Here is a 24172-nt window from a genome sequence, read left to right as displayed (position 1 = left end):
TCATGTTTCGTGACCAGTAATGATCCTGTCTAAGAAGTTGTCCCCTTCGTTACCATAGCGATCCAAATGTTTTTTGCAGATGTCCAAGCGCGTTTGTTTATGCAACTTTGGTTTTGTGACCCATCTTGCACACACTTTATGAAACCCATGTCTATTGTGGATGATTTCGTAGGCAGAACCGTGACTAATTTGCAGGCGATGTGCCACTTCGTCTGTCTAAGAGAATCATTTCACGTGAACGCTCAATGGTGTCTTCATTAGTGGCGGTATACGTTCGTCCGGCTCCTTCATCATTGCGTAACACTTGTGCGACCATTTCGGAATTTTGCAATCCTTTCGTAGACACTCCGTTGTGGCAAAACACTGTTCCCGTACTGTACCGAAAGTCTTCGAAGAATTTCGGCCCCTGATACGCCTTCCGACTACAAAAAAAAAAAAAAAAAACGGATCACTGGACGTTGCCCTTCTTTGGTGCAAATAGACAGCGGAGCAGCCATGATTAACAGCACGGCAGAGATAACGAAACTAACCTGGCAGCTTGAAAATTGCAAAGATATTACAACAAATAAACAGAGCATGCGTCATCAAGGTAAAACAACAGTGCTACCAAAATAAAGAAAAATACCGGGTGATCAAAAAGTCAGTATAAATTTGAAAACTTAATAAACCACGGAATAATGTAGATAGGGAGGTAAAACTTGACGCACATGACATGGGGTTTTATTAGAAGGAAAAAAAAAAGGGTATTGCTAGACGTGTGAAAGATATCTTGCGGCCGGCCGTTGTAGCCGAGCGGTTCTAGGCGCTACAGTCCGGAACCGTGCGACCGCTACGGTCGTAGGTTCGAATCCTGCCTCGGGCATCGATGTGTCTGATATCCTTAGGTTAGTTAGGTATAAGTAGTTCTAGGGGACTGATGACGTCAGAAGTTAAGTCTCATAGTGCTCAGAGCCATTTGAACCATTTTTTTTTTTATCTCTTGCGCGCGTCGTTTGGTGACGACCGTGTGCTCAGCCGCCACTTTCGTCACGCTTGGCCTCCCAGGTCCCCAGACCTCAGTCCGTGCGATTATTGGCTTTCGGGTTACCTTAAGTCGCAAGTGTATCGTGATCGACCGACATCTCTAGGGATGCTGAAAGACAACATCCGACGCCAATGCCCAACCATAACTGCGGACATGCTTTACAGTGCTGTTCACAACATTATTCCTCGACCACAGCTATTGTTGAGGAATGATGGTGGACATATTGAGCATTTCCTGTAAAGAACATCATCTTTGCTTTGTCTTACTTTGTTATGCTAATTATTGCTATTCTGATCAGATGAAGAGCCATCTGTCGGACGTTTTTTGAACGTTTGTATTTTTTTGGTTCTAATGTCATTCCAAGCATGTGTGTCAATTTGTACCTCTCTATCTACATCATTCCGTGATTTATTCAGTTTTCAAATTTATACTGACTTTTTGATCAGCCGGAATAACAACATTGCGTATAATAATTGAGTTAACGTCGTAGATAAGGAACAGCAGAGGTCCTATAACAGTACCTTGGATAACGCCAGAAATCGCTTCCGTTTCACTCTACGACTTTCCGTCGATTACTACGAACCGTGACCTCTCTGACAGGAAATTACGAATCCAGTCGAGTAACTGAGACGGTCTCTCACAAGCACAGCCATTTGATAACAGGTCGTTCGTAACTGATATCATTCCCGTTTCTTAAATCGTTTGGCTTGTGTAATACTTGGACTGTATTGAGAGAGATGTCAAACGGATATTGAAAGTAAGGTAATTTCGTGTCTTGTAGGACCGTTGATGAGAGACTTAGCCATTTCTCGTACCTTCTGCCTACAAGACGAGTTCAGTTTATGCTTTTCCTGTGATGCGCTTCTGGTAATCGCACTTTCTTTCTTTATGGAGTGATAATCAGATACGGATAAACGATTCAACAGGAATGTATCTGACAACATCTGTCTTTATACGTTCAACGGTTTGATATCTTAGATAATAATTGAAACTTTATGACTTCCTTTCGTATCTGATTTTCCCCGTCATCTCGTACAATGGCAGTTTGATGTGTAAGTCCGCAGCTGATAAAGTTTCTGTCCTGGAAATAACACTTTCAGAGCTACAATTACATAGCAGTATGATTTTTGAATACATGTTGTCCTTCAACATTACGAAATACCTCGAAGAAGACGCTGTATTGACGCACAACCAGCGCGGATTCAGAAAATGGCGTTCTTGTGAAACACAACTGGCTCTTTATTTTCAGACAGTAACGAGTCACATTGACAGTGGATCGTACATTAATTCCGCATTTGCAGACTTGCAGAAGGCTTTTTATACTGTCCCTCAAGAGACACATCTTATCAAATCGCGTGCCTACGGTCTATAGCCTGAGCTGCGCAATCGGATTTGTGGTATCCTGTTAGAAATCATAGCTCGCACAGTTCGTAGTAAATGGCGGGACGTTATCGTGTGAAACAGAACTGATAGCGGGTTTCCCCAAGGATTCTAGAGACAATCTGAGCAGCCCTCTCAAACCTCTTTGGTATGGTGCTGTGATTTATAGTCTAGTAAAGTCATCAGGAGATCAAAAGTGATGGCAAAATGACATATACGCGATTTCTGTACGGTGTGGAAAGTGGCAATTGTCTCCGAATAAGGAAAAGTGTGAGGTTCGCCATATGAATGCTAAGAAGTCTTGAAATTTCGGTTACAGTATTGTTGTTGTTGTTGTTGCTCTCTTCAGTCCTGAGACTGGTTTGATGCAGCTCTCCATGCTACCCTATCCTGTGCAAGCTTCTTCATCTACCATTACCTACTGCAGCCTACATCCTTCTGAATCTGCTTAGTGTATTCATCTCTTGGTGTCCCTCTACGAGTTTCAACCTCCACACTGCCCTCCACTGCTAAATTTGTGATCCCCTGATGCCTCAGAACATGTCCTACCAACCGATCCCTTCTTCTTGTCAAGTTGTGCCATAAACTCCTCTTCTCCCCAATTCTATTCAGAACCTCCACATTAGTTATGTGATCTACCCAACGAATCTTCAGCATTCTTCTGTAGCACCACATTTCGAAAGCTTCTATTCTCTTCTTGTATAAGCTATTTATTGTCCATGTTTCACTTCCATACATGGCTTCACTCCATACAAATACTTTCAGAAACGACGTCCTGACACTTAAATCTATACTCGATGTAAACAAATTTCTCTTCTGCAGAAACGCTTTCCTTGCCATTGCCAGTCTACATTTTATATCCTCTCTACTTCGACCATCATCAGTTATGTTGCTCCCCAAATAGAAAAACTCCTTTACTACTTTAAGTGTCTCATTTCCTAATCTAATTCCCGCAGCATCACCCGACTTAATTCGACTACATTCCATTATACTCGTTTTGGCTCAAATGGTTCAAATGGCTCTCAGCACTATGGGACTTAACTTCTGAGGTCATCAGTCCCCTAGAACTTAGAACTACTTAAATCTAACTAACCTAAGGACATCACACACATCCATGCCCGAGGCCGGATTCGAACCTGCGACAGTAGCGGTCGCGCGGTTCCAGACTGTAGCGCCTAGAACCTACTCGTTTTGCTTTTGTTGATGTTCATCTTATATCCTCCTATCAAGACACTGTCCATTCCGTTCAATTGCTTTTCCAAGTCCTTTGTTGTCTCTAACAGAATTACAATGTCATCGGCGAACCTCAAAGTTTTTATTTCTTCTCCATGGATTTTAATACCTACTACGAATTTTTCTTTTGTCTCCTTTACTGCTTGCTCAATATACAGATTGAATAACATCGGGGAGAGGTTACAACCCTGTCTCACTGCCTTCCCAACCACTGCTTACAGTATTGTTACAGTATAAGAGACACAAATCTAAAGGGTTTCGATACAACTACGTCCCTAGGGAGAACAATTACAAACCTCTTAAATTGGGAGCGTTACGTAGGAAACGTTACGGGGCAGAAGAACCAAAGACTACTTCTGATCGGGAAAACATTTGGTTCAAATGGCTCTGAGCACTATGGGACTTAACATGTGAGGTCATCAGTCCCCTAGAACTTAGAACTACTTAAACGTAACTAACCTAAGGACATCGCACACATCCATGCCCGAGGCAGGATTCGAACCTGCGACCGTAGCGGTCTCGCGGTTCCAGACTGAAGCGCCTAAAACCGCTCGGTCACAGCGGCTGGCGCACAACATTTGGAAGATGCAACAAACAGTTCTACTGAATAGACTGCCTACACTACGCCTCTCCGTCCTCTATTAGAATACTGCTGTGCGGTGTGGGATTCTTACCGGACGGAATTAGTGGAGGACATCGAAAAAGTTGGTATTACCGCGAAATAGGGGACAGAATGTCGTGGATATGATAAGCGAGTTGGGATGGCAGTCGTTAAAACGGAGACGTTTCTCGCTCATGAAGTTTCAGTCAGGAAAAAGTGTGTGTAAATATTTTGTTGACTCGCACCTACGTATCGAGAAACGACCATCGTAATAAAATAAGAAAAATCATAACTCGCACCGTGAGATTTAAAGTGTTCGTTTTTCCCACGTGCTGCTCGAGAGAAGAAATGTAGAGAAGTAATAACCATGTAGGTTTAAATATAGAGATTAAATGGGAATAAAACAAGTATTATGCACTTGGAAGCATTAACATCAGTAAGAAGTGACGATTAAAAAACCCGAGAATCTAAAAACACTGTATAATCAACATGTTATTCGAAGCTGAGCGTATGTCATAGACATCTATATATGTGATGCAAATGTCGAATTTTTTACCTGTGGAGGAAATAAGTTGTGCTGCGTCATGTTTACACTCGATAAACAGGGAGAGGATGCAGTTAAACTCACTACACCGTTCATTCCGCTTAAGAGGTTCTACAGTTCCTCCTCGTCTTCACTCAGGATAGCAATTGCGTCACCGAATCTTACCACTGATTTTCTTTCAGCCAGGAATTTAACTCCACGTCGAAGATTTTATTTCCGTCATTGCTCCTTCGATGTACACAGGGTGACCCAGAAGTCCGGTAACATTTGAAGATGCGCTAATTGACAGAGTAATGTAGGCAGAGACGTAAAATTCGACACACGTACCTGAACTGACGGGGGCTTATTGGAAGTCAAACACGAGTGCAAAAACCGGCCAATTGATGGCAATGGGCAGTGAAGTCGAAGGAGAATCTCTACAAATAAAAGGCAATGTTCTGACTTCCTGACATTAACTGATCATTGCCTAGCCTAAAACTCTAACTATAGAAACTAGAAATTTGGAGGAAGTGTAGATCTTATACTGTAGATGTCGTTTGAGAAGGGATTGCCCCAAATTCCACTCGTAAGGGGATGAAATAGAAGATGAATGTATTTTCTTTTTTTTTGCGAAAATGTCGCTATTAAGGCAATTTAGAAGCTCTAGACCTACGAAAACTGGTATTTGGTTTCTCGGTCAGAAATAAAGAAATACGTGTTTCAGCATTTTTGGTAATTTAATCGTATGGGGGTTGTAATGGTACTTGAATTACGTAACCATTACTGCACCTCACCTCAACCTCTCGATACCAGCAATATTCTACTGTGTTTCTGTAAAGTAGTTAACATATTTCTATGACAACATTCAGATTTGATTTCATCAGTGTAGAGGTACTTTGATACATCGATATGTATATATTGCAATGATATTATTCTTATGTGTATTCTTTCTTTTGGCACCATGATCTTTGATGTTCTTGTAACTCTGATTTTTGGGCGCGTAAGCGGTTATTAGAGAGTCAAGCTTTGGTCGTCATGTTAAAAAGACGCAAATTGTAGTCAGTTTAGGAAATGTGAACTTTAACAGTGAGGAAGATATTTTCAAGTATGTTTTATATTGTAAAGTGATGTTTTGGAACGAGTTACGTGATATTGCAACAAAAGTAATAAAAAGGAAGTGTAACTTAAATTCGGGGTGCTTATTACTTTTTTACATCACCATTGTCCCAATTTGCAAAAGTTTAATCTTCAAGAATGGTTTATGAAACACATCTATAAAACTTTCGAATATCGCAGAATAACGCCTAGGCCTCTTTGCATCCGAGCTTGGAATCACCACCACCTAGATTTTCGACGATTGAGCCATGAGTTCACAACGAGACCAGCGTGGGAAACACGAAAAGATGAGTGCCTAGTTTATTTATTATTACAATAAATGACTTTATTAACTGTGCTCTAATGACACCTGCCACATAGTATAACTTTGTTGTTGCCCTAAAATGCAATATTTAGCAGCGTGAGCAACACTACAATCATAATTAATTTTTGACCTTTGTTGTGGTAGGGTTGTTAGAGGGTGAAAAGGTGGGTGAAAGATTTTTTTAAAAATATATCACACATTTTTTAAGTTAAATCTATCAAATTTTGGATTTGGCTTCTCTGTTATAAATAAAACGTAAGCATATTACTGCTTTTGGAAATTCAACCTCTAATGGGGTGAAATAGGGGATGAAACATTTTATGAAAATATCTCATCGCGAAAGCATTTTTAAAGGTAAATCTTTGAAAATTAGTGTTTGAGTTCTCGATTAGAAATGAAAAAAAAAACACATGTTTCACTGTATATTGCACTAAAGTCAAGGAAATGAAGCAGTCTCTCACACATCGGCAACATCACATAGAAATGGCATAACAAACACAATAAAACGCACTTGAAAATGGGAATCATTTCTCGAAACACCTCGGGTGAAAAGCAAAATAAAGAAAATCGTGACTGGTAGCAGCAGAAATATTTACTCGTATAAGCAAATCTATTGTTTTCACAGTCGCAGGCTTTCAGAAGCACTTATAATAGATGAAATCACATGAAGTACAATGTTTGACATGAAACAACCACAAAAATAAATTACTGCTCTACTTCGAAAAAAAGGAACTCCATGAAATTAGCAACACTGTCATGGTATTGTTCTTCTTCATCCAATCCCTGTATTTTGTCCATCACCGAGCGGCCTTTGACTGCCTTCAGAAATTGAAGCTCCGCTGATGTCATTTTCCTTCTGCCTTTGTTCCGGAGAACGGACATCTCACGTCCGTGTTATAACACCATTGCCATTGTTGTATAAAGCTTCAGTTTAGTCTCATTTGTGGTTTCATATTTCAGAGGCGAATAGCTCCACATAGATGTTTAAATCTGCAAAGTTTTAATTGCATGTTGCGACGCAATGTCGGAAATATTTCACGAACAAGGTTGTTAAAGGTGGATATCTGATCCAGAATTTAGCATTCATGTCAGTTTTGCATATTATCAAATTTTTTTTGTCGGAAATGCCATTAATTTTTATTTACGCGGAAATATTGGGTTGGTGCACAACTTCGTAGCGCTTCTCCATGTTTGATAAACAGAACAGATACACGTAACAGAGACTTCGGTCGTCCGTAATATGTTCTCCTACCCTATTTACAAGTCTGGCAACGATGGGTGACTTCTCGAATCCGCGTGTGTAGAAATCACGTCGCTTTGAGGCGAAGAACTCCTCGAGCGTGTTGGAAGAGTATCAGGAAAGGAAGTTCCTTGGCGGTGATTCGATTGTTGTTGTTGTTGTGGTCTTCAGTCCTGAGACTGGTTTGATGCAGCTCTCCATGCTACTCTATCCTGTGCAAGCTTCTTCATCTCCCAGTACCTACTGCAACCTACATCCTTCTGAACCTGTTTAGTGTATTCATCTCTTGGTCTCCCTCCACGCTGCCCTCCAGTACTAAATTGGTGATCCCTTGATGCCTCAGAATATGTCCTACCAACCGATCCCTTCTTCTAGTCAAGTTGTGCCACAAATTTCTCTTCTCCCCAATTCTATCCAATACCTCCTTATCTACCCATATAATCTTCAGCGCTGTTCTGTGGCGCCACATTTCGAAAGCTTCTATTCTCTTCTTGTCCAAACTATTTATCGTCCATGTTTCACTTCCATACATGAGTACACTCCATACAAATACTTTCAGAAACGACTTCCTGACACTTAAATCTATACTCGATGTTAACAAATCTCTCTTCTTCAGAAACGCTTTCCTTGCCATTGCCAGTCTACATTTTATATCCTCTCTACTTCGACTATCATCAGTTATTTTGCTCTCCAAATAGCAAAACTCTTTTACTACTTTAAGTGTCTCATTTCCTAATCTAATTGCCTCAGCATCACCAGACTTAATTCGACTACAATCCATTATCCTCGTTTTGCTTTTGTTGATGTTCATCTTATATCCTCCTTTCAAGACACTGTCCATTCCGTTCAGCTGCTCTTCCAGGTCCTTTGCTGTCTCTGAGAGAATTACAATGTCATCGGCGAACCTCAAAGTTTTTATTTCTTCTGTATGTACTATAATTCCGACTCCGAATTTTTCTTTTGTTTCCTTTACTGCTTGCTCAATATACAGTTTGAATAACATCGGGGAGAGGCTACAACCCTGTCTCACTCCCTTCCCAACCGCTGCTTCCCTTTCATGTCCCTCGACTCTTAGAACTGCCATCTGGTTTTTGTACAAATTGTAAATAACCTTTCGCTCCCTGTATTTTACCCCTATCACCTTCAGAATTTGAAAGAGAGTATTCCAGACAACATTGTCAAAAGCTTTCTCTAAGTCTACAACAGCTAGAAACGTGAGTTCGCCATTCCTTAATCTATTTTCTAAGATAAGTCGTACGGTCAGTATTGCCTCACGTGTTCCAACATTTCTACGGAATCCAAACTGAACTTCCCCGAGGTCGGATTCTGCCAGTTTTTCGATTCCTATGTAAAGAATTCGCGTTAGTATTTTGCACCTGTGACTTATTAAACTGATAGTTCGGTAATTCTTACATCTGTCAACCCCTGCTTTCTTTGGGTTTGGAATTATTATATTCTTCTTGAAGTCTGAGGGTATTTCGCCTGTCTCATACATCTTGCTCACCAGATGGTAGAGTTTTGTCAGGACTGGCTTTCCCAAGGCTGTCAGTAGTTCTAATGGAATGTTGTCTACTCCCAGGGCCTTGTTTCGACTCAGGTCTTTCAGTGCTCTGTCAAACTCTTCACGCAGTATCATATCTCCCATTTCATCCTCATCTACATCCTCTTCCTTTGCTATAATATTGTCCTCAAGACCATCGCCCTTGTGTAGACCTTCTACATAATATTTCCACCTTTCTGCTCTCCCTTTTTTGCTTAGAACTGGGTTTCCATCTGAGCTCTTGATATTCATACAAGTGGTTCTCTTTTCTCCAAAGGTCGCTTTAATTTTCCTTTAGGCAGTATCTATCTTACCCCTCGTGAGATAAGCCTCTACATCCTTACATTTGTCCTCTAGCCATCCCTGCTTAGCCATTTTGCACTTCCTGTCGATCTCATTTTTGAGACGTTTGTATTCCTTTTGCCCCATACCATCACTCCGGGCGATACGCCAGTATGGCGAAGATGACGTGCTACAGACGCGAAATTTAACCGAGAGGAAGAAGATGCTGTGATATGGAAATGATTAGCTTTTCAGAGCATTCACACAAAGTTGGCGCCGGTGGCGACACCTACAACGTGCTGACATGAGGAAAGTTTCCAACCGATTTCTCATACACAAACACCAGTTGACCGGCGTTGCCTGGTGAAACGTTGTTGTGATGTCTCGAGTACGGAGGAGAAATGCGTGCCATCACGTTTCAGACTTTGATAAAGGTCGGATTGTAGCCTATCGCGATTGCGGTTTATCGTATCACGACATTGCTGCTCGCGTTGGTCGAGATCCAATGACTGTTAGCAGAATATGGAATTGGTGGGTTTAGGAGGCTAATACGGAACGCCGTGCTGGATCCTGACGGCCTCGTATCACTAGCAGTCGAGATGACAGGCATCTTATCCGCACGGCTTTAACGGATCGTGCAGCCACGTCACGATCGCTGAGTCAACAGATGGGGACGTTTGCAAGACCACAACCACCTGCACGAACAGTTCGACGACGTTTGCAGCAGCACGGACTATCAGCTCGGAGACCGTGGCTGCGGTTACCCTTGACGCTGCATCACAGACAGGAGCGCCTGCGATGGCGTACTCTACGACGAATCTGGATGCACGAATGGCCAAACGTCATTTTTTCGGATGAATCCAGGTTCTGTTTACAGCATCATGATGGTCGCATCCATGTTTGGCGACATCGCGGTGATCGCACATTGGAAGCGTGTATTCTTCATCGCCATACTGGTGTATCACCTGGCGTGATGCTATGGGGTTCCATTGGTTACACGTCTCGGTCACCTCTCGTTCGCACTGACGGCACTTTGAACAGTGGACGTTACATTTCAGATGTGTTACGACCCGTGGCTATACGCTTCATTTGATCACTGCGAAACCCTAAATTTCAGCAGGGTAATGCACGACCAAATGTTGCAGGTCCTGTACGGGCCTTCCTGGATACATAAAATGTTCGACTGCTGCCCTGGCCAGCACAATCTCCAGATCTCTCACCAACTGAAAACGTCTGGTCAATGGTGGCCGAGCAACTGGCTCGTCACAACACGCCAGTCACTACTCTTGATGAACTGTGGTATCGTGTTGAAGCTGCACGGGCAGCTGTACCTGTACACGCCACCCAAGCTGTGTTTGACTCAATGTCCAGGCGTATCAAGGCCGTTATTCCAGCCAGAGGTGGTTGTCTGGGTACTGATTTCTCAGGATCTATGCACCCAAATTGCGTGTAAACGTAATCACATGCTAGTTCTAGTATATTTGTCCACTGAATACCCGTTTATCATCTGCATTTCTTCTTGGCGTAGCAATTTTAATGGCCTGTAGTGTACAAATGAAACTTGGCAATTGATAAATACGCCCGTAGCAACCGGAACAGCAATGTGGGAAACAAAGACAAAAAAAAATGGCTCTGAGCACTATGGGACTCAACTGCTGAGGTCATTAGTCCCCTAGAACTTAGAACTAGTTAAACCTAACTAACCTAAGGACATCACAAACATCCATGCCCGAGGCAGGATTCGAACCTGCGACCGTAGCGGTCTTGCGGTTCCAGACTGCAGCGCCTTTTACCGCACGGCCACTTCAGCCGGCGAAACAAAAACGCTACGAACTTTGATAGCAAACAAATATCGTGTGTCGATATTGTTCTGCTATTTTTCTTAGGGTGAAAATTATCTTCTGTCTGCAAGCCGTATGGCCCAAAAAAAAAAAAAAATGTTCACTCACAGTGTCGATACTTTGATTGAAAATAAGGCTGTTCTGTAGTTACGTTCACCTTGTCCTTCAACACAAGCGTTTTAGGCGTATAAGCGTACTCATCGTGATAACAAGGCCGCTTCAAAACGGACAGGAGTGTTTCGTAAACAAATCGGTTCACGGAGATAAGCGACCCAAGGCAAACCACAGGGGCCCATGGTCATCACCTCCCCCCTTCTACCTCCCCCCCCCCCCCACGTAGCAAAAATAATGAGACTTATCAGTAGAAGACAATTCCACTTGTAGCCACAGAGTAAACAATGTTACGCGTAACAGCGACTAGATTCACTATCTTCTCTATTGTTTTCGAAGGAGGGTTTTACTTGTGGCTCGGTGCGCGAAGGCGTAAACATTCCGCGCGCAAGAGGAATTCCGATTATAACAACGAGGAGAAAGCGGGAAGGTGCAAAGAGTAAGCTGAAGAACTTTACCGGCGAGAGGATCCGTCTGATGATGTACGAGGTGCATTCAAGTTCTAAGGCCTCCGATATTTTTCAACTACTCACCCGAAATCGATGAAACTGGCGTTACTTCTCTACGTAATCGCCCTGCAGACGTACACATTTTTCACAACGCTGACGCCACGATTCCGTGGCAGCGGCGTAGGCTTCTTTAGGAGTCTGTTTTGACCACTGGAAAATCGCTGAGGCAATAGCAGCACGGCTGGTGAATGTGCGACCACGGAGAGTGTCTTTCATTGTTGGAAAAAGCCAAAAGTCACTAGGAGCCAGATCAGGTGAGTAGGGAGCATCAGGAATCACTTCAAAGTTGTTATCACGAAGAAACTGTTGCGTAACGTTAGCTCGATGTGTGGGTGCGTTGTCTTGGTGAAACAGCACACGCGCAGCCCTTCCCGGACGTTTTTGTTGCAGTGCAGGAAGGAATTTGTTCTTCAAAACATTTTCGTAGGATGCACCTGTTACCCTTTGGAAGGCAATGGGTAAGGATTACGCCCTTGCTGTCCCAGAACATGGACACCATCATTTTTTCAGCACTGGCGGTTACCCGAAATTTTTTTGGTGGCGGTGAATCTGTGTGCTTCCATTGAGCTGACTGGCGCTTTGTTTCTTGATTGAAAAACGGCATCCACGTCTGATCCATTGTCACAACCGACGAAAAGAGAGTCCCATTCGTGCTGTCGTTGCGCGTCAACATTGCTCGGCAACGTGCCACACGGGCAGCCGTGTGGTCGTCCGTCAGCATTCGTGGCACCCACCTGGATGACACTTTTCGCATTTTCAGGTCGTCGTGCAGGATTGTGTGCACAGAACCCACAGAAATGCCAACTCTGGAGGCGATCTGTTCGACAGTCATTCGGCGATCCCCCAAAACAATTCTCTCCACTTTCTCGATCGTGTCGTCAGACCGGCTTGTGCGAGCCCGAGATTGTTTCGGTTTGTTGTCACATGATGTTCTGCCTTCATTAAACTGTCGCACCCACGAACGCACTTTCGACACATCCGTAACTCCGTCACCACGTGTCTCCTTCAACTGTCGATGAATTTAAATTGGTTTCACACCATACAAATTTAGAAAATGAATGATTGCACGCTGTTCAAGTAAGGAAAACGTCGCCATTTTAAGTATTTAAAACAGTTCTCATTCTCGCCACTGGGGGTAAAATTCCATCTGCCGTACGGTGCTGCCATCTCTGGGACGTATTGACAATGAACGCGGCCTCGTTTTAAAACAATGCGCATGTTTCTATCTCTTTCCAGTCCGGAGAAACAAAATCGGAGGCCTTAGAACTTGAATGCACCTCGTAATGGAGAAAGACAGTGGAGTCAGTATGGAAGACATAGGGGATCCAGTGCTAGGACCACAATTTAATGGACCTTTGGAGGAATAGTGATCAGATAAGGCGGAAGAGCTCGATAACATCTCAACACTGGGGAAAGTGGCAACCAAACGACAATTCAACCTGGTTGGTAGAATCTGCGACGCTTGAGAGGATGGCAGTGGGACATCAGTGCGAGAACAAACGCACAACCGGCTTCAGTGTGCATGCAGCCGTGTTGCTTACAAGAGTAGTGCAGAGAAGAACAGAAGAGAAAACTGAGGATCTAGAATGAGATTTTCACTCTCCAACGGAGTGTGCGCTTATATGAAACTTCCCGGCAGATTAAAATTGTGTGCCAGACCGAGACTCCAACTCGGGACCTTTGCCTCTCGGGCGCAAGTTCTCTCCCGAGCTACCCAAGCACGACTCACGCCCCTTCCTCAAGAGTTCGAGTCTCGGTCCGGCACACAGTTTAAATCTGTCACGAAGTTTCATATCAGCGCACACTACGCTGCAGAGTGAAAATCTCATTCTGGAAACATCCCGCAGGCTGTGGCTAAGGTAATGGTAGATATCGAAATAGACGACAGAGTGATACAGAAACAATTAAAATCGCTCGAAAGAGGAAAGGCCGCTGGACCTGATGGGATATCAGTTCGATTTTACACAGAGTACGCGAAGGAACTTGCCCCCCTTCTTGCAGCGGTGTACCGTAGGTCTCTAGAAGAGCGTAGCGTTCCAAAGGGACGTCGAACAGATGTGCAGAACTATAGACCTATATCTCTAACGTCGATCAGTTGTAGAAGTTTGGAACACGTATTATGTTCGAGTTTAATGACTTTTCTGGAGACTAGAAACCTACTCTGTAGGAATCAGCTCGGGTTTCGAAAAAGACGATCGTGTGAAACCCAGCTAGCGCTATTCGTCCACGAGACTCAGAGGGCCATAGACACGGGTTCACAGGTAGATGCCGTCTTTCTTGACTTCCGCAAGGCGTTCGATACAGTTCCCCACAGTCGTCTAATGAACAAAGTAAAAACATATGGACTATCAGACCAATTGCGTGATTGGATTGAAGAGTTCCTAGATAACAGTACGCAGCATGTCATTCTCAATGGAGAAAAGTCTTCCGAAGTAAGAGTGATTTCAGGTGTGCCGCAGGGGAGTGTCGTAGGACCGTTGCTATTCACAATGTACATAAATGACCTTGTGGATGACATCGGAAGTTCACTGAGGCTTTTTGCGGATGATACTGTGGTGTATCGAGAGGTTGTAACGATGGAAAATTGTACTGAAATGCAGGAGGATCTGCAACGAATTGACGCATGGTGCAGGGAATGGCAATTGAATCTCAATGTAGACAAGTGTAATGTGCTGCGAATACATAGAAAGAAAGATCCTTTGTCATTTAGCTACAATATAGCAGGTCAGCAACTGGAAGCAGTTAATTCCATAAATTATCTGGGAGTAGGCATTAGGAGTGATTTAAAATGGAATGATAATATAAAGGTGATCGTCGGTAGAGCAGATGACAGACTCAGATTCACTGGAAGAATCCTAAGGAAATTCAATCCGAAAACAAAGGAAGTAGGTTACAGTACGCTTGTTCGCCCACTGCTTGAATACTGCTCACCGGTGCGGGATCCGTACCAGATATGGTTGATAGAAGAGATAGAGAAGATCCAACGGAGAGCAGCGCGCTTCGTTACACGATCATTTAGTAATCGCGAAAGCGTTACGGAGATGATAGATGAACTCCAGCGGAAGACTGCAGGAGAGACGCTCAGTAGCTCGGTACGGGCTTTTGTTGAAATTTCGAGAACATACCTTCAGCGAGGAGTCGAGCAGTATATTGCTCCCTCCTACGTATATCTCGCGAAGAGACCGTGAGGATAAAATCAGAGAGATTAGAGCCCACACAGAAGCATACCGACAATCCTTGTTTCCACGAACAATACGAGACTGGAATAGAAGGGAGAACCGATAGAGGTACTCAAGGTACCCTCCGCCACACACCGTCAGGTGGCTTGCGGAGTATGGATGTAGATGTAGATGTAGATGTCTCCCCAATATCCTTTCTTTCAGGAGTGCTAGTTATGCAAGGTTCGCAGGAGAGCTTCTGTAAAGTTTGGAAGGTAGGAGACGAGGTACTGGCAGAAGTAAAGCTGTGAGTAGGGGGCGTTTGTCGTGGTTGGGTAGCTCAGTTGGTAGAGCACTTGTCCTCGGAAGGCAAAGGTCCCGAGTTCGGGTCTCGGTCCGGCACACAGTTTTAATCTGCCAGGGATTCTCAACTGAGGATCTGTTAGATACCATCATTTTGACTTTAGGGAAGCTAAAGGCAAAAGAGAGGCAGTTCTGATATTGCTTTTAATAATGGAAAAAATTCCGTGTGACACCAATATCATTAAAAAAAGTCGCCTTGCTGTAGCCTGGGTGTGTGGTGTAATGAGTGGGACAACAGCAACCGGTGTGTGAAGCTGTAGGTTCGAATCGCAGCAGAACCACAAAATATTTTTCTATTTTTAAATCTGCAGCCGTCACGGTAGGTCAGCGTGTTCGGTCAGAGGGTTAGCTGCCCTCTGTAATAAAAAAAACTGAGTCAAAGGCTCGACACTAAACTTGAACGTGTGTCATGGGACACCCGCACTGAACAAATGCAACGAACAAAATGAGAACAATAAAAAATATCGCAGCAGAGCCACTAAATATTTTTCTATTCGTAAATCTTCACCGAAATTACTTCCATCATCATTTTTATTCAATTAATTGGTTTAAATTAATTTTTTATTTCTGTTCCTTTGTCACATCGTTTTAATCACTGCCCGAAATTTTTCATGTGTCTCATTTTTTTTACATCATTCTTTTTCCAATCGGAATTTTTGTGCAAATAGAATTAATTGTATTTATCTATTATAATATTCAATTATTTGATAATTCCGATCTGCCAGTAACAAAACAAAAGACGATATAATCTAGTTATCTACGTGCAGTGGTGTGAAAAATGTATTTTTGTTACCAGATTTGCGACTTATTTGCACCATAATTGTCGAACAAACATACAAAACATAACCTAAATACCTACTGCACAACGCATAAAATAACGAAGGTGAAAATTTAAATGAAAGGTAGGTATAGAAGTAAAACGAAATTCAAGCAAAACGAGAAATAGATACAACGAACGAAATACAATGTGGACGAAAAACAGGGTGATAAAAGAAAAAAAACTTAAATCGAAATTAGTACATAAAACTAATTAAAAACATATAAACGAAAATTTGAAGTGCTAAAAGAATGATAGGAAGAAAAATATGAGCAAATGAGAAAGTTGATATTATGATTAAACTTAAGTGATAAGTGAATGGAATTTAAAAAAAAATACATTTAATTAACTGAATAAAAACATTGGTGGAAGCCATTTCGATAAAGATTTAAAAATAAAAATAAATTATTATACCTGCCGAAATTCGAACCCATAACCTCCTGTACCGGAGGCTATAGGAGTATCATATTACACTGGATAAAATGAATTCATAAACCAGCGAATATATTACTTCAACAGATTCAATCGATATTTTTATAATTATGTAGCAATGTAGGCTGCAATGTATTTCAAACATATTTCAACAAAAGAATAAGAGTGGAAAATAGCTTACTATCTAAACCAACACATACCATTTAACTTAAATGGGCGTCTTATGATTTATTAATATACATTGGATGTATATTAATGTACGAGTACCACTTACAATGCTCGAGAAAGCTAAGTGTGCTGGGTATGCCTACCAACACTTAAATTGCTGACCCCAGAAAAAAACTTCGAAAATCGGAGGACATCTGGGTCAAATCGTATTATTTTCCCGGGCACACACACTCTGTAGACACGTTTTTACCCTGAACTCCAAAACAGTTACCGAAGAAGTACTTTAAGCAACACGAAATTTTACCAATTTGTTGGCGGAGGACCCCGACTCTCCTTTTGTTAAGCGATATTCCATTCCCCCAAAACCCCTCAACCCCTCGCCATTGGCACCCCCCTCCCCCCCCCCCCCCCACACACACGCACTTGACCGACTTCTAGAATCTCCCCTGCCTAGAGAGCCGGTATACAGAGAGAGTGGCCATAGGTGAAGTTGCCCGTGATTGGTTGATTAGCTTTGGCGCCATTTTTCTGCCAAACGTCTCTCGCGCATCCTATGTTCCCCGTGCTTTTGAATTCAAGTTCAGAGGATTTTTGGAAACGATTAAAAGGTATTTTAATTATTGAGAGACTTGTCATGCGTTGTGCATGCATGTTCGATTTAGTTGTACATCGTTTTTAGTACGTAATTAGCGTTTGCGTGCATACTGGTAGCATCACAAGCTTTTCTAAAGCCAATATGTGACAGTCCTTACTGCAAACGGAAAGTTCCTGTAATCGTTGTGCCATGCTCATTCGACTTTATAGCGCCAAACTTTATTTCGGTCCGAATCGGAACACTAGGCATTATTTTGGTTTCAGTATTATTGCCTGACTGTTGACGCAGGCAAGTTGTAGGCACTTTTTGCGCAGTAGTCGTGGCTGGAGAAACATTATTCGTAGTAAATAATTGTAGGTACTCTTGAAGACACTTTTTAATAGGCCTACTTAATGTGGGGTAGAAGGGATACGGTTGTTTTCTTATTATATTTGGTCACTATTACAGTAGCCTACGTTTAACATTACCTGATTTTTGTAATCTTTTTCGTTTGGTATCTACGAGAGGTATTTAGTATATACAGGGTGTTACAAAAAGGTACGGCCAAACTTTCAGGAAACATTCCTCACACACAAAAAAATTTTAATATGTTATGTGGACATGTGTCCGGAAACGCTTAATTTCCAAGTTAGAGCTCATTTTAGTTTCTTCCACCAACGCTCAATGGAGCACGTTATCACGATTCCATACGGGATTCTCTACCTGTGCTGCTAGAACATGTCCCTTTACAAGTACGGCGCAACATGTGGTCCATGCACGATGGAGCTCCTGCACATTTCAGTCGAAGTGTTCGTACGCTTCTCAACAACAGATTCTGTGACCGATGGATTGGTAGAGGCGGACCAATTCCGTGGCCTCCACTCTCTCCTGACCTCAACCCCCTTCACTTTCATTTATGAGGGCAATTGAAAGCTCTTGTCTACGGAACCCCGGTACCAAATGTAGAGACTCTTCGTGCTCGTATTGTGGACGGCTGTGATACAATACGCCATTCTCCAGGGCTGCATCAGCGCATCAGGGATTCCGTGCGACGGAGGGTGGATGCACGTATCCTCGCTGAAGGAGGACATTTGGAACATTTCCTGTAACAAAGTGTTTGAAGTCACGCTGGTACGTTCTGCTGCTGTGTGTTTCCATTCCATGATTAATGTGTTTTGAAGAGAAGTAATAAAATGAGCTCTAACATGGAAAGTAAGCGTTTCCGGACACATGTCCACATAACATATTAAAATTTCTTTGTGTGTGAGGAATGTTTCCTGAAAGTTTGGCCGTACCTTTTTGTAACACCCTATATATATGAAAGAAAGTGGTAAGCAGTTGTTTACTTGTGATAATGCAAAACGTTTGAAGAAGTGAAAAGAAGTACTAATACGTCTCACCGTTTTTGCATGTCACAAGTAAACAACTGCTTACGACTTTCATTCATCTGGCGTAATACAGGCACATTAAATCTTTAGCGTTATGCACTTCCGATACAAATGAAATGCTAGACACTATATTTTTTTTTGTTTGCGTTACTTTCATTGCAATATGTCTAGTAAACGAACTTTAAAGGAGAAAAACGAATAATTTTTACAGCCACTGTATCAGATTTTCCTGTGCTGTACGTAGTAGGCTACTATGAGTATATTGTAGCTGTAAAGAATGATTTCGTCATATTGTCTTGTGCTTTTGATTCGGTGAGTGTGTACTCCACTACTCCACTACCGGCCGTCCCGCCCACAGTTTGGCAGAAAAATGGCCCCCGTATCGTCCGGTTGGCCACCCTCTCTCTATAAAGGCTCTCTACCCCTGCCCATACGTAAAGCTTTTATCCTGTCCATTACACCTCACAACGACACTACAATAACGTAACTGTTATAAGCTACTGAGTGTCGCACAAAATTCATTTAATCATTTAAAGCCGCTTCTCGAAACTTTATAAGTGGGCTTTTTCGGGATAGATCCCGCCTATCTTCATATGCCCGCCACTGCAGGTTCTTTCAGTAATACCGTGAGCCAAACAAATCTGTAACAGTTTTTGTTTCACGTTCTGTTGGTCCCTTAGCATAGTATGCGTCGGTACAAGAAATGAATGCCCCAAACAGTGTAATATTTTAAACGACGGGTCTGTTTCGGATTATTGCCATTAACAAGCGACCTGCGAAATAACATTAGTCTGATTATCTGTGCATAAGCTGTGCCTGTTTTACGTTCACATTTGTGCTGGTACTTAACATATAGTTGGCAGTGAGGATCATATTGCATCTACACTACTAGCCATTAAAATTGCTACACCGAGAAGAAATGCAGATGATAAATGGGTATTCATTGGACAAATATATTATACTAGAACTGACGTGTGATCACATTTTCAAACAATTTGGGTGCACAGATCCTGAGAAATCAGTACCCAGAACAACCACCTCTGGCCGTAATAACGGCCTGGATACGCCTGGGCATTGAGTCAAACAGAGCTCGGATGGCGTGTACAGGTACAGCTGCCCATGCAGCTTCAACACGATACCACAGTTCATCCAGAGTAGTGACTGGCGTATTGTGACGAGCCAGTTGCTCGGCCACCATTGACCAGACGTTTTCAATTGGTGAGAGATCTGGAGAATGTGCTGGCCAGGGCAGCAGTCGAACATTTTCTGTATCCAGAAATGCCGTACAGGACCTGCAACATGCGGTCGTGCATTATCCTGCTGAAATGTAGGGTTTCGCAGGGATCGAATGAAGGGTAGAGCCACGGGTCGTAACATATCTGAAATGAAACGTCCACTGTTCAAAGTGCCGTCAGTACGAACAAGAGGTGACCGAGACGTGTAACCAATGGCAGCCCATACCATCACGCCGGGTGATACGCCACTTTGGCGATGACGAATACACGCTTCCAACGTGCGTTCACTGCGATGTCGCCAAACACGGATACGACCATCGCGATGCTGTAAACAGGACCTGGATTCATCCGGAAAAATGACGTTTTGCCATTCGTGCACCCAGGTTCATCGTCGAGTACACCATCAGGCGCTCCTGTCTGTGATGTAGCGTCAAGGGTAACTGCAGCCAAGGTGTCCGAGCTGATAGTCCGTGCCGCTGCAAACGTCGTCGAACTGTTCGTGCAGATGGTTGTCGTCTTCCAAACGTCCCCATCTGTTGACTCATAGATCGAGACTTGGCTGCACGATCCTTTACAGCCATGCGAATAACATGCCTGTCATTTCGACTGCTAGTGATACGAGACCGTTGGGATCCAGCACGGCGTTCCGTATTACCCTCCTGAACCCACCGATTCCATATTCTGCTAACAGTCATTGGATCTCGACCAACGCGAGCAGCAATGTCGCGATACGATAAACCGCAATCGCGATAAGTCACAATCCGACCTTTATGAAAGTCGGAAACGTGATGGCACGCATTTCTCCTCCTTACACGAGGCATCACAACAACGTTTCACCAGGCAACGCCGGTGAACTGCTGTTTGTATATGCGAAATCGATTGGAAACTTCCCTCATGTCAGCACGTTGTAGGTGTCGCTACCGGCGCCAACCTTGTGTGAATGCTGTGAAAAGCTAATCATTTGCATATCACAGCATCTTCTATCTGTCGGTTAAATTTCGCGTCTGTAGCACGTCATCTTCGTGGTTTAGTGTATATGTCTCGCTAAGTACAGGGTGTCCCACTTAAACCTCCCTCATTTCAAAGACTCAGGAAAAATAAATACAGTAGATACGACAATGAAAAATGCACAACACTGTAGAGTATCTCAAAGAATTTATTTATTTATTTATCATCAATACACCTCTACATGTGAACCATTGTAGCACGAAGTCTATATTCAATTTCTTGCCAAGTTCTTTGTAACATTTCCTCTGTTACTGTTGTAATCGCATTAGTGATACGATGTGTTTTTGCCAGAAAAACAATGCCGTTGTTATTTTAAACATAGCTTTATTCATTCTCGGGTTATAGCCAGTTACATGTGGCAGCGGTGGGACGCCCGGCAGCACGTGTGTTATGTGCCGGAGAGACATTACGCCGATGTTACACAGTCCCGAGAGACCACCGACAGTCATAGGAATGGCTTGATGTGTTGTCCATTATGTTTCGATTGTTAATGCTATCCTCTGAACCCAGTTCTGATGAACTGTGACCAACACATCTGGCTGAATTTGACCACACGCATCAACAATGCGCTGCTTTAGATGCCGCAAATCCCGTATTTTCACAGAGTAAACCAGCGCTTTGACATAACCCCAAAGATAAAAATCCAAAGGAGTCAAATCTGGTGAACTCCACAGCATCTCTATGACCAACCCACTTTTGAGGGAACTGCACATCCAGGTATGCTCGCACATTGTGCCCATAACGTGGTGGGGCTCCATCATTCTGGAAGAATTCTGGAAATGTTCCGCCCTCTGTTAACAACGAGGGAAACACTTCTTCATCCAATAACCTCAGATAACCGTTGGCTGTTAACGTACATCTACATGATTACTCTGCAATTCACATTTAAGTGCTTGGCAGAGGGTTCATCGAACCACAATCATACTATCTCTCTACCATTCCAATCCCGAGCAGCGCGCGGGAAAAACGAACAGCTAAACATTTCTGTTTGAGCTCTGACTTCTCTTATTTTATTTTAATGATCATTCCTACGTATGTAGGTTGGGCTCAACAAAATATTTTCGCATTCGGAAGAGAAAGTTGGTGACTGAAATTTCGTAAATAGATCTCGCCACGACGGAAAACGTCTTTGATTTAATGACTTCCATCCCAACTCGCGTATCATATCTGCCACACTCTCTCCCCTATTACGTGATAATACAAAACGAGGTGCCCTTTTTTGCACCCTTTCGATGTCCTCCGTCAATGCCACCTGGTAAGGATCCCACACCGCGCAGCAATATTCAAACAGAGGACGAACGAGTGTAGTGTAAGCTGTATCTTTAGTGGACTTGTTGCATCTTCTAAGTGTCCTGCCAATGAAACGCAACCTTGGGCTCACCTTCCCCACAATATTATCTATGTGGTCTTTCCAACTGAAGTTGTTCTTAGTTTTAACACCCAGGCACTTAGTCGAATTGACAGCCTTGAGAATTGTACTATTTATCGAGTAATCGAATTCCAACGGATTTCTTTTGGAGCTCTTATGGATCACCTCACACTTTTCGACATTTAGCGTCAACTGCCACCTGCCACACCATACAGCAATCTTTTCTAAATCGCTTTGCAACTGATACTGGTCTTCGGATGACCTTACTAGACGGTAAATTACAGCATCATCTGCGAACAGCCTAAGAGAACTGCTCAGATTGTCACCCAGGTCATTTATATAGATCAGGAACAGCAGAGGTCCCAGGACGCTTCCCTGGGGAACACCTGATATCACTTCAGTTTTACTCGATGATTTGCCGTCTATTACTACGAACTGCGACCTTCCTGACAGGAAATCACGAATCCAGTCGCACAACTGAGACGATACCCCATAGGCCCGCAGCTCGATTAGAAGTCGCTTGTGAGGAACGGTGTCAAAAGCTTTCCGGAAATCTAGAAATACGGAATCAACTTGAGATCCCCTGTCGATAGCGGCCATTACTTCGTGCGAATAAAGAGCTAGCTGCCTTGCACAAGAACGATGTTTTCTGAAACCGTGCTGATGACGTATCAATAGATCGTTCCCTTCGAGGTGATTCATAATGTTTGAATACAGTATATGCTCCAAAACCCTAGTGCAAACCGACGTCAATGATATAGGTGTGTAGTTCGATGGATTACTCCTTCTTAAACACTGGTGCGACCTGCGCAATTTTCCAATCTGTAGGTACAGATCTATCGGTGAGCGAGCGGTTGTATATGATTGCTAAGTAGGGAGCTATTGTATCAGCGTAATCTGAAAGGAACCTAATCGGTATACAATCTGGACCTGAAGACTTGCCCGTATCAAGCGATTTGAGTTGCTTCGCAACCCCTAAGGTATCTACTTCTAAGAGACTCATGCTAGCAGCTGTTCGTGTTTCAAATTCTGGTATATTCCATTCGTCTTCCCTGGTGAAGGAATTTCGGAAAACTGCGTTCAATAACTCCGCTTTAGCGGCACAGTCATCGGTAACAGTGCCATCGGCACTGCGCAGCGAAGGTATTGACTGCGTCTTGCCGCTTGTGTACTTTACATACGACCAGAATTTCTTCGGATTTTCTACCAAATTTCGAGACAATGTTTCGTTGTGGAAGCTATTAAAGGCATCTCGCATTGATGTCCGTGCCAAATTTCGCGCGTCTGTAAATGTTAGCCAATCTTCGGAATTTCGCGGTCTTGTGAACTTCGCATGCTTTTTCCGTTGCCTCTGCAACAGCGTTCGGACCTGTTTTGTGTACCATGGGGGATCAGTTTATAAAGGCACATTTGCATGCCGTGCGTGAGTTTCCTCGGAACCGCGAAATCTTAATTAAATAATTAATCTGTGACAAATAAATAAAGCCTATGGCACAGAACGGCAGCGCTGTGTGGCTGATAAAACAAAACACAATTACGATACTCTTATGTTTGATTAAGAAGGAGGTCATGTACAACAACTGGTGCGGGAAGCGCGTATATTTTATTAACTGGCACACCGCCATATTTGATGTTATATAAGAACACTGCGAGTTGCAATCTTACTAGGCACTCGATTCTGTAAAGAATTTATATTTATGAAAGTAAGTAGAATTATTTAACTGTAGGCTTATTCGTTGAATATATCTGATTTAACTAACTGTGTAAACTTTTTATGTTTAGTATACAGTCACCTCTGTACGGCGTATTGACATGGCTGGCAAATTATTCTAATATTGAGATTTAGATTTGAGTCCGCACCTACCGCAGCAGTCTTTGGAAACGATTTAAATACGAAGTCCGATTATTTGAGTCTTATTTCACGGTCAACTACGAATAACATTACATTTACGAAAA

At 42.9% G+C, this 24172-nt stretch overlaps 1 protein-coding gene and 1 non-coding gene across 4 annotated transcripts in view; both read left to right on the top strand.

The window, feature by feature from the left end:
• Positions 1 to 24172, top strand: part of LOC126213477 (neprilysin-2-like) — a 614003-nt gene that overhangs the window by 31955 nt on the left and 557876 nt on the right. The window lies entirely within an intron of this gene.
• On the top strand, positions 15192 to 15266 carry Trnap-cgg (transfer RNA proline (anticodon CGG)). The gene has a single exon. It is a non-coding gene; the product is annotated as a tRNA-Pro (tRNA).

This window comes from Schistocerca nitens, chromosome 11, assembly GCF_023898315.1.
Source record: "Schistocerca nitens isolate TAMUIC-IGC-003100 chromosome 11, iqSchNite1.1, whole genome shotgun sequence".
Classification (NCBI taxonomy): Eukaryota; Metazoa; Arthropoda; class Insecta; order Orthoptera; family Acrididae; genus Schistocerca; species Schistocerca nitens.
The sequence above is the reverse complement of the archived record's forward strand: the minus strand, read 5'-3'. Positions and strand labels throughout refer to the sequence as shown.